Source organism: Mus pahari, chromosome 5 (assembly GCF_900095145.1).
Source record: "Mus pahari chromosome 5, PAHARI_EIJ_v1.1, whole genome shotgun sequence".
NCBI lineage: Eukaryota > Metazoa > Chordata > Mammalia > Rodentia > Muridae > Mus > Mus pahari.
The window spans coordinates 55,486,221-55,495,784 of NC_034594.1; the positions used below are offsets into that span (position 1 = coordinate 55,486,221).

A 9,564-nucleotide genomic window follows, 5' to 3' on the forward strand; every position below is an offset into this window, starting at 1 on the left:
TGAAATAAACAGGAGCCGCCTAAAGCCAGGGGTTGAATGGTCTAGGTTGGATATTGCTGGCTAGTCACTTAAAGACTAGGTCCCCATTAGAAAATGGTGAAATCTTTAGGGGGTGGGGCCTCCTGGGCAGTCTCTTGAAGTGTGTTGTCAATTCTCAGCCATGTTCCTCCATCTTTTTTATATTTTTGATATTAGATGACTCTTTGATATTAGATGACTCTTTGTTACTGCCACACACATCCCGATCTTTCCATCCAGTACTTACTGGCCCCAAGGCCCAAAACACATGTCTATACAGTCATCAACCAGAGTTACTAAACCTGTGAACCAAAGGAAGCTTTTCCTCTGTAAATGAACTGTCTCAGGCATGTGGTTACAGTGAATGGAAGCTCCCAGTCCACGAACCAATAAAATCAACTTGGAATACTTTGAAATTCCCAAGCAACTCAGAGAATATTTGTGCTCCTGAATGAAGATGATCCTGTCTTAGATCTTTAATATTACTAGCCTTTGGGGGGTGGGCAGAAACAAAAAATATTTTATAAATTTCCAATAAACTAAAAACATTCCAATACAAACATGCTCAAAATTAGATCCCCAGATCGAATTATTTAAGGGTAAAAACAGAAAGACCAAATAATTCTAATGGCCAAAGCAGTAAGAACGGAGTTTGTGAGGGTGAACATGCTTCTAGCTTCCAGAGCCCTCCTCCTGGCCAAAAGAACACCTTCGCTCTCTCTCCCCCCTCCCCACCACTCTTCCCTTCTCCTTCTTCCCTCTCCTTCCCTCTCCCTCTCCCCCTTCCCCATCCTCTCCTTCTCCTCCTTCCCCTCCCTCTCCTCCTTTATCCTCCTCCTCCTCTCCATCTCCATCCCACCTCTAATTCTTCTCTCTCCCCTCTCCTTTCTCTTTCCCACTCTTCCTCTCTCCCTGCCTCTCCCTTTCTGTCCTTCTCTCTTTGTTCCCTGCTCTTTCTTTACTCAGGATCACCCACCAAACCCTATTTCCTGTCCTCAAGTAGAGCTTAGCTGAAAGCAAATAAACCCATAAATATTAACTAGCAATGGTGATGTACTCTGCTTCACCCCAGAGGTATTTGTAAGGAAAAAGTGCATATGCACAGGTGTAACAAGGAAATGAAGCTATAACGATCGACAATGAGTCTGAGATTTAATCTTATGGTTTTGTTCATTGTTTGTTGTGTATGTGTGTGCAATACGAATGCCAAATCTCAAAGACTTACAGTGCACAGGAGTGAGGAAATACTTGCCATTTAGTCGGATAGTTTGTTTGTTTTGAGGTAGGATCTTCTTGTGTAACACCCACTGGCTTGGAACTCACTGTGTGGTCCCATTTGCCTTAAACTCAGGGGCCATCCTTCTACATTGGCATGTGCCACCATACCAAGCTTTCAGGAAAAAAAAAATTAATATAAAATGTTTATTTGGGAGTTGAGAAGGGAGTCTCAGGAAGAGAGTAGAGGCAGAGAAAGAAAGGGGACAGAGAAGAACAGAAAGAGAGGGGATAGAGAAAGAAGAGGCTGACTGGAAACACACACACACACACACACAGAGAGAGAGAGAGAGAGAGAGAGAGAGAGAGAGAGAGAGAGAGAGAGAGAGCTCAGAAAATATTTTTATGTGTTGATAAAATATACATTAGTCCAACTTCAGTTTAGATCAATACTGAGTTACCCAAAGCATGGAGATAGCTTCTCTGAGGAAGGGATCAAGGTGCCAAAGAATGAGCAGGGAACAGCCAGGCATTGTTAATTGCTCATCTCCTATGTGGTATGTGGTTTGCCTGCTCTACAGGTGTTGATGGTGAAGTGCAGAGCAGAGCAGAGCAGAAGAGCAGAGCAGAGCAGAGCAGAGCAGAGCAGAGCAGAGCAGAGCAGAGCAGAAGAGCAGAGCAGAGCAGAGCAGGGCTTTAGCCCAGGTAAACCAGCCAGTCATGGCAGGCAGCACAGCATCCCTATCCTTTAGTCAGCTCAATCTTCTTCCTCCAAGATGCATCAGTGAGTGCACACTGATGGTGGGACTCATTCTTCTTAGATGGAGCATGGGTCATGTGACTGGAAAGATTCAGATCCAATCTGAACAGCCTCGCTATCATGTCAGAACTCAAACCTCTTCCTCCCTTTGGGGAGAATGGAAAGAGGTAGTCCAATTCTTCAATTTCCCCCCCCCCCCGTAATTTATGGAAAAATAAGAAATAGAACTACTGGTGAGTTTCTACTGGTACTCACTAAAAAAAAGTGCCAGTAATGATTTTATATTATTTTCAATTTTTAGAAATCTTTAGATGTTAACTAAAAGAGGATCTGATTTCACCAAAGCCAGAAAGCAACTTGTTGACAACATTACCCTTTTTCCCCAAAACTCCATTTGTGGGTTCACTTAGTGAGTGTTTTCTTCCTATTATATTTGGTCACAGTAAGGGGACCTTGGGAATAGAAAGGTTAGCACTATAAAGGTGCTGCCTTCAAATATGCCAAACCCTGGTGGAAGGGGCTACAGTGGAAAGAGCAACTTGTATTTTATCAAGTTCTGCCAGGGGACATGTTAGTCACGTCATCCAGCCCTGAAAGTAAAGGACAAAGTGGACCACCAGGCCAAAGAACTGGGTGACTATGGCCTTTGGATTGACTCTGTGATAGCCAACAGCCAGGTACCCAGACAGCCAAGTGGCTGCTGGGTTCCAAGAAGGAAATGACAGAGGTTGCCAGGAATTCAGGGAAGAGATAGGAAGGGATAGATAGCACTGGAAGAGAAGCTGAAGCCAGAAACAAGTTGCAAAGCTTGATTGTTTTAAGGCCATGGAGAGGCGCTGAACTATTTAGAGAGGGTGTGCTTCCCATCAGAATTGCTCTTTGGGTACATGACTGAAGATCTGGATGTGGCTCAGGAAATGTTTACAGAAGGATTCGTATGATGAGAACATGTCCAAAGCAAAGGAACACACACACACGCACACAAACAAAAAGCTGAGTTCCACCACGTAAAATATGACCTCATTAACATACCCCTTGCAATGAAGAAAATTGGTGTTTCAACCTAGGTTGAACTAAAGTTTACATTTGCATTGTTGCAAAATGTTTAAGGGAAGTGTTGGATGAAGAGAACTTTTACAGACAAGATTGTTATGCTACTGCTTTTTAAAGAGAAGCTGGTTTTTTCTTTTTTCTTTCTTTCTTTCTTTCTTTCTTTCTTTCTTTCTTTCTTTCTTTCTTTCTTTCTTTCTTTTTCTTTCTGATTTCAGTGCAGTCCTAGGGTAACCATTTAAATATCAAAAAATGTACTTGGATAATTACAAATATTGAATGTTAGTTATTCATTAAGGCAGGCCTGGCATTTCACTGATCTTAAAATTATAAACCTGCAATGAAAAAAAAAACAAAAAACAAAAAACCTAACACATCAGTAATTTAGAACTGGCTTCTCTCCAAAGGTAGGGTTTGCTTTACCAGCTTTAACTGATTTGCTCACAATGTTATCAGGCAATTTTGGAATTGTGTAGCCAAAATCTAAATGGCTTTTAATAGCCCCACAGAATTAATATGTCTTCCATAATGTGCACAATTTATTCCCTCATGCCAGTACATTCTGGTTCACTGATTATTAGATTCTGGGATCATTTGTAGGAAAAATAGTTGTATGAAAGATCTCTTGTAGATTTTTCTCCTTTTTGTTTGATTTTGTTTATTTTCCTTGGGTCTCTTCCGTAGATAGTCATTCATTTCTCAAATATTGGGCAAAATTGTGTACCAGACATTGCAATGCATTCTGGGACCTGGGTGAAGAAGATTCAGTTCTTGTCTTCAAAGGATCCACCATATGGTAAGGGATACTAGAATACAAAAGAGCTGTATTTAAAGGATGCAATAAATCCCATGGCAGGAGCCTATCTCAGGTCTTGAGGAAGATGGAAAAGTGAGCCCCGACCTGTGGACCTAGCTCCTCTGAGTATGGTGGTTTCTTTGAGAGCCTGATTAAAACCTATCACTGACAAAAGGCATTTTGGACAAAGAGGGAAACACAAACAAACAATGTATGCTAGAGAAAGTTAATTCGTTAAGTCTGAACAGGGGTGTTTCGTGTGGAAAATGGAAGGGGTGTGAACTGACAACAGAAGTGAGTCATCTGACACGGGCTTTGCATTCCATGCTAAGTATCTTGGCAGCTGGAAAAGTGTCTGAACCACAGTTCCATGCCAGCCTCCAGCTTCCTAGGCATAGGATGCCCTTTTTGTCTGTCCTCGTCGTTCCCTGAAGGTGTTGGCATCCTGATCAAGTGACAGAGCAACAGTAGATCAGGAGAAATCAAGAGGTGAAGCCCAACCAAAGACACAAGTTTCTGACCTGGATCTTGGCAGGGAGATCTTGAGGGGCAGTGGTCATGAAAATCTTAGGCCCAGGCGAGGTAGTACAGGCCTCTAATCCCAGGACTCTGACTTCAGCCTGGGACAAAACAATTTCCAAGTCTAGGTGTGGTGAGACACACCTTGAATCTGGGCCACACCTTCTGCTAGAGACCTACCTACGTAAGGACATTGGAAGAAGGAAGATTCACTCTTCTTCCACTGCTTGATGGAAAATCTGCTGGAACCTCCTTCTACAGACGTCCAGTTGAAACAACTTGCCTCGTGGAACTGAGAAAGCTGACCTTTGTTGGGTTATTGGACTACAGACCGGTGGTTGCCACAATTCCAGCTTAAAGAACTGCAAAGCCTAGAAGGCCATTCAGTCAGGACCCCTGTGCACTGAGCATTTTCTTCATTGTGTTCCTCATTGCAAGCAAGACTTGCCCTCTGGAAGCTGTGATTTGCACTTGAAGAAGCAGAAGAAGATGTCACTCACCAGGTTCATGAACTGTCCTAGCAAACAAATCTAACCCAAAGAAGGGAAGATGGTGTTAGGTCCCAGTGGCTGCACCTGTAGAGAGGGTTTAAAAGTTCCACACTCTTTACATATTAAAAGTTCAATCTTGAAATCTCTTAGCGTTCGGGCTGCAAGTTTTGTTGGCGCATGCCTTTAATCCCAGCACTTGGGAGGCAGAGGCAGGCAGATTTCTGAGTTCGAGGCCAGCCTGGTCTACAGAGTGAGTTCCAGGACAGCCAGGGCTATACAGAGAAACCCTGTCTCGAAAAACCAAAAAAAAAAAAAAAAAAAGTTTTGTCATCATTGGAGCTCCAGCCACAATGATTGAGGTGGTTTGCAGTGATTGTCTAGGAAAGAAAGTCTGTGTTAAGTGCAACACGGATGACACCATTGGAGACTTGAAAAAACTGATAGAGGCTCAAACTGGCACTCGTTGGAATAAGATCATTCTTAAAAAGTAGTACACAATTTTTAAGGACCACGTGTCTCTGGGAGATTATGAAATCCACGATGGGATGAACCTGGAACTTTATTACCAGTAGAGGGGAATTTCTTCCTCCTCCTTGCCCCGCTCTGCCCTGCCTTCCTTTCCCACCCTCATTTGACACTGGTATAGACAGTCATTGTTAACAGTTCACATGAATAAAAACTTTACTGCTGTCCAAAAAAAAAGTTCAATACCTTTAAAAGATTCAATATCTTTTAAAATTCAAAGTCTTTTAAAAATTCAAAGTCTCTTGACTGTGGGCTCCACCAAAATGCCTTCTTATTTCAAGAGGGAAAAATATCAGGGCACAGTCACAATCAAAAGCAAAATCAAACTCCAACCATCCAATGTCTGGGATCCACTCACGATCTTCTGGGCTCCTCCTAGGGGTTGGGTCACTTCTCCAGCTCTGCCCTTTGTAGCACACACGTTGTCTTCTAGGCTCCAGCCGCCTGTACTCCACTGCTGCTGCTGTTCTTGGTGGTCATCTCATGTAAAAGAGCAGCAGGCGTGGAAGATCCCACCATGTATAGCCAAATGGAAGAACTCGAAGGGTTATAAAATTCCACTGGATAAATGGCTGGCTTCTGATGAAAGACTTCACATGGGTCATATAAGTGAAAAATTTGACAAACTGGCTGAAGTGCTTTCCAGAGCAGCTGTGAGCCCACATCAGTTTACCTCAGGTCCAGAGGGACACTGATGTGTGTGTGTGTGTGTGTGTGTGTGTGTGTGTGTGTGTGTGTGTGTGGTAATGGCAGAAGGGGCTAGTGCAGCTAAAGAGGTTTGAGGAGCTGAAGGAGTTGAAGCTGAATAAGGAGTTACGGGACATCGAGGAAGTGATGGAGAAGAGTATCAGAGAAGCCCTGGGCCATCAGGAGAAGCTGAAAGTTGAGCATCTCCACAGAGCCAAGATTCTCAAGCTAAAGCTTCGAGATGCAGAGCAGCGACAGCAGCATGAGAAGCAGGCAGAGCAGGAGCAGCTTCGGAAGGGGGAAGGCCAGGTCCGTCTAGGAGTCATGGAAGAGCAGAGATTGGAGTTGTGGCCCTGCAGGCTGGGGACAGTGTCTAGCCCAAGCAGGGCCAGGGTACAAGGGGAGCACCAGTTTGTCCTAGCAGAGATGATTGTCCTTAACTTGTTGGATGCAGGCTCAGTGGCGAATTGTGGCTGGGAGCACAGAGAATCCTCCTATGGGCTGTGGCTCTGTAGGGGGAAGGCCTTCTTCATGGCTCCCCATGGTAGATCCTGGGGAAGAGTCATTCCATGCTTCTAAATAAGTTTTTTGTTTGTTTGTTTTTTGTTTTGTTTTCTTTTGATTTTGGTCAGGGCAGAATGTGGATGCATAAAACCATACCCCACTTCTCAGGGAGGGCCTGAGATTAAATACCTTTTGCAGGGAGGAATGTCTGGGAACAGAAACTTCTTGGTTAAGCCCTGCAGACCTCTAGGAACCTCATTAGCATGGAGAATGCTTTTGGGCCTCCTTTACTGTGGCCATGTCTCTTTTCCTATTGTCTTGGTCTGAGATGTTAGGAATGTTGCCTCAAAGACATGAGGCTTGGGACTTTGCCCCTTTGTGACTGATGGCCACAAATCTCTCTGGGGATCTGAGGTGACTTGACAGGGGCATGATGCTGGAAGCAGGTGAAGCTCCTATTGTTCCTTCAGGGTCTCTGGGGCTTCTAGCCTTTAGCTCAATCTTACCAGACTTCCTCTCATGGTTCACCGCTCAATGCAAGTATTGAGAAACGATCAGGATAAAAGTCAAATTTGACATATACAGCTTGGTCTGGCCTCATTCGGAGGAGATGTACCTAACCCTCAAGAGACTAGAGACCCCAGGGAATGGGAAGGGGACATCCTATTGGAGACAGGGAGGAGGAGGAATGGGATAAGGAACTGTTGGAAGGATGACTGGGAAGGGGATAATGACTGTAGTGTAAAAAAATAAATTAAAGATAATAAATACAAAAAAAAAAAAAAAAAAAAAAACGTGAAGTCCAAGGTCCCTGAGGCGGGTTCCACAACAATCACACCATGCTTGCCTCGGAATTTTGTTTCCAATCCTTGATGTGTACCCTCACGTGAAACTAAGAAAAGGTTTTGGGATTTAAGTCCCAATGATTTAATTTAAAAAAAAATCAATGATAGAACCAAATTAAAACAGAAGAATGGTGATTTTAAGAATAGCTTCTCTGGGACCCAATGCTAGGCCCAGAATAAGTGCAGTTTCTTCTGTGGAGGGTACGCAGTTAAAGCCTTGATTTCCTAGGTCTAGTAACATGGCAAAAGATTTGTGGCATCATTTGTCGCTGTCTACCCATCCACAGTGAACACACTTGGAAAGCAGCTTTTGCCAAAAAACTTCGTACAGTCCAGTGTCAATGTCACAGAGCAAGTGGAGATTGGCACGCCTCAGAGACCTGCAGCATCCGACACTATTGTGGTAGGGAGCCCACACACTCCCAACACTCACTTTGGTGACCCAGAACCAGACGTCTGACTCCTCACCTTGGTCTGCTGGGAAGTGGAACAGGAGGGGCAAGGAGAATGACAAGGGCCTTTGGCATTTCTCCCTGAAGGTGTGTGAGAAGGTACAGAGGAAAGGAACCACCTCCTACAATGAGGTGGCTGACAAGCTGGTGGCAGAGTTCAGCCCTGCAGACAACCACATCCTACCAAACCAATCAGCTTATGACCAGAAGAACATCCTGCGGCGTGTCTACGATGCCTTAAATGTGCTAATGGCCATGAACATCATCTCCAAGGCAAATGGATCGGCCTGCCCACCACTCCGCTCAGGAGTGCCAGAACTTAGAGGTAGAGAGGCAGAGGAGACTGGAGAGGGTCAAACAGAAGCAGTCACAGCTCCAGGAGCTCATCCTGCAGCAAACTGCCTTCAAGAACTTGGTGCAGAGAAATCGCCAAGTCGAGCAGCAGGCCCGCAAACCGCCTCCTCCCAACTCTGTCATCCACTTGCCCTTCTTCATTGTCAACACCAGCAGGAAGACAGTCATTGACTGCAGCGTCTCCAATGACAAATTTGAGTAACTGTTTAACTTTGATAACACGTTTGAAATCCACGATGACACTGAGGTTGCTCAAGCGCATGGGCATGGCTTGTGGCCTGGAGTCTGGCAACTGCTCTGCTGAAGACCTCAAGGTGGCAAGAAGTTTGGTACCAAAAGCTCTAGAACCATACGTGACAGAAATGGCTCAGGGATCGATTGGTGGAGTATTGGTATTCGTAACAACAATAGGTTCTACATCCAATGGCACAAGGCTTTCTGCCAGTGATTTAAGCAATGGTGCAGATGGAATGCTGGCCACAAGCTCCAATGGGTCTTAGTACAGTGGCTCCAGGGTGGAGACCTCTATGACCTATGTTGGGGAGGAGGATGACGACAACGACTATGACTTTAATGAGAACGACGAGGAGGATTGATTATTCAGCCCGTAGACCCCTCTCCCCTTCAAATCAGCTTCAGGAAAAACATGTATAGAGAAAAGAAACTTAAAGTGGGGTTTTCTGGTCTTTTTGGCCTACTCCCAAGAAGTTACCCTCCCTCGAGTTCTGGAGTTAGATGTGCAGCTCCAAGTAAGGAGTATGCGCAGTTTGAACCTAGCTGCAGATGTGTTGTGAAGCCAGTGTGCTAATGCTGAGCCTCTACCTTTTAGGATTTTATGGTTTCTCTCTCTTTTCTCTCTTTTTTTCTTTCCTTTCTTTTTTGAGTTGGAAGCTTATTTTGCCCCTCTATAGTTGTTGCTGGGTTTGCCGAGTAAACTGTATTCCGCCCACACCAGTGACAATGACAAAGTGCTGCCCTACCTTCGATGTCCAGCACCCAGGTGGTGGACAGCCAGGCTTTAGGATGAATTTTTCCATTTGGTAAAGCATGCAGTGTCCATAGAACCAAGCCGGTAGCACAGCTCTACTTGTTTAACTAGCACCATACATGACTACCTTTCCTTCAATTATATTGACTGTCGTAATTCCATCAAGTCTGGACACCTTTTCTCTATTGCAGCAACAAGTTGCAAAATAGATTTTCTTGTTTGTTTTGTTTTTGTTTTGAAGAAGTTTACTACCATGCTGGTGCAGCTATAGAAATTGTCTAGAGCCTGGCATGGTGGCGCACGCCTTTAATCCCAGCACTTGGGAGGCAGAGGCAGGCGGATTTCTGAGTTCGACACCAG

At 44.6% G+C, this 9,564-nt stretch overlaps 2 pseudogenes; both read left to right on the forward strand.

The window, feature by feature from the left end:
• The first annotated feature begins 5,199 nt into the window (after positions 1-5,199).
• LOC110322662 lies at positions 5,200-5,429 on the forward strand (annotated as a pseudogene).
• Positions 5,430-6,208: 779 nt separating this feature from the next.
• On the forward strand, positions 6,209-8,886 carry LOC110321949 (annotated as a pseudogene).
• Positions 8,887-9,564: the final 678 nt, after the last annotated feature.